This window comes from Nannospalax galili, unplaced genomic scaffold, assembly GCF_000622305.1.
Source record: "Nannospalax galili isolate Female #2095 unplaced genomic scaffold, S.galili_v1.0 scaffold330, whole genome shotgun sequence".
Taxonomy (NCBI): Eukaryota; Metazoa; Chordata; class Mammalia; order Rodentia; family Spalacidae; genus Nannospalax; species Nannospalax galili.
In genome coordinates, this window is record NW_008329640.1 from 2340422 (window position 1) to 2342341 (window position 1920).

Below are 1920 nucleotides of genomic sequence, written 5' to 3' on the forward strand. Positions count from 1 at the left end.
AGGCGGGGGGGGGCGGATCTGAAGAGATGCCTCAGTAATTTAGAGTACCTGGTACTCTTGCAGAAAACCTGGGTTAAGAGCCATGCGTGGGGGTGCATGCCTTTAATCGAGCACCTGGGAGACAGAGGGAGCTGGATCTCTGTGAGTTACAGGCCAGCTGGGGCTACAAGGGAGACCCTGTCTCAAAAAGACCAAAAATAAGAAAAAAAAAACCCTGGTTAAGTTCCCAGCACCTACATGGTAGTAGACAACTTCCTGTAAGTCCAGTTCTGAGGAATCCAATCTCCTCTTCTGTCTTCAGGTACCAGGCACACACATGGTGCACACACATACCTGTAGGCACTCACACATATACATAAATATATATAAATAAATCTTTTTTTTTTTTTTTGTCTTATTGAAGCAGGATCTCCCTGTAACACAGCTGGCCTGGAACTCATTATGTAGACCAGGCAGGCCTTGAACTCACAGAGATTTGAATGCCTCTGCCTCCCAAGTGCTGGGACTACAGGCATGCAGCACCACACCCAGTTAAATAAATCTTTTAAACAATAAAGAAAATTAAAAAGTTTCTAGAGTTTCCCAACTTCTTATGGACAAGTACTGTGTAGTTCCTTAGCCTTAAGCTTCTGCAGGCAGGTGGAGCACTCTGCATGCTGTAAAGTACCAGAGCTAGGAGCCGGTTGGGAACACTGCTGAACTGGCAGCAGTCTCCACACTCACCCAACAAATACTGTTCTCACCACACCAGGCACTGTGCTAGGTGTATGAACAGAATTCCTGTGAACAGATAACACAGATACATACAAACCATTAAAATCCAATGTGTTAGCCAGGCCCAGTGGTGGTACACATCTTTAATCCCAGCACTCAGGAGGCAGAGGTAGGTAGAACTCTGTGAGATCATAGTCACCTAGGTCTACATAGTAAGTTCCGGGCCAGCTAGGGCTATAGGGAGACCCTGACTCAACAGAATGAAACAGAATGTTGCCTGCTGCATTGGAGATTTCCAAATAATATCAACTCACTGGTCTTCAGTAATTTAAAGTTTACATGAAATTACTTGGTGCTTTAAAGTATGTTGAGTTGATCCTTCCTACCCTTCCTGTGGAATTTCCTCCTACTGGCCCAGTTCCTGTCAGTAGCAAATTAAATTCCCTGATTCTTATCCTATAGATTCCCATCTGTGTGTGGTTGACTGCCCTTAATATGTCACTCTCATCTCCTCCCATCTAAATTGTAATTATTTTCTTCCAGACTGCAGCTAGGTAAGACTGCTGCATATTATTTTATTGGGCTCATAATGGAATATAAGACATTATACTAGTTTTGTGAGATTGTAAAGGTTTACAGTATATGATCTTTTTTAAAAAATGGTTTATTTATATTTTATGTGTAGGAGTGTTTTGCCTGCACATATGCAAATGTACCTGTGACATTTAATGCCCTGGGCGGCCAGAAGAGGGTGCTGGATCCTCTGGAACTGGAGTTACATGCCAAGCACAGTGTCTGGTCTTACAGAACAGTAGCATGTATGTGCCTGGTACCTGAGGAGGACAGAGGACAGGTTGCTGAGGTAGGACTGCCACAAATTCAAGATCAACCTGAGCTATAGTATAAGACCATGTCTCAAAAGCAAATATGAGCTGAAAAGATAACTCAGTGGTCAAGAGTGAATATTGCTCTTGAAAAGAATCAAGTTCAGGGGCTGGAGAGATGGCTCAGCAGTTAAGAAGACTGGCTGTTCTTGCAGAAGACTGAGGTTTGAATCCCAGCAACCACATGGCAGCTAACAACTGTCTGTAACTCCAGTTCCAGGGGATCTGACAGCCTCTTCTGTCCTCCATGGGCATTGCACAACATGGGTGCACTACATGCAGACAATTAATGGAAAGTTTTATTTATGACGCACATACACAG

The 1920-nt window shown here is 43.7% G+C and overlaps 1 protein-coding gene across 1 annotated transcript in view; it reads right to left on the reverse strand.

Annotated features, from left to right (window-relative positions):
• Nucleotides 1-1920, reverse strand: part of LOC103739492 (SRA stem-loop-interacting RNA-binding protein, mitochondrial) — a 9367-nt gene that overhangs the window by 6246 nt on the left and 1201 nt on the right. The window lies entirely within an intron of this gene.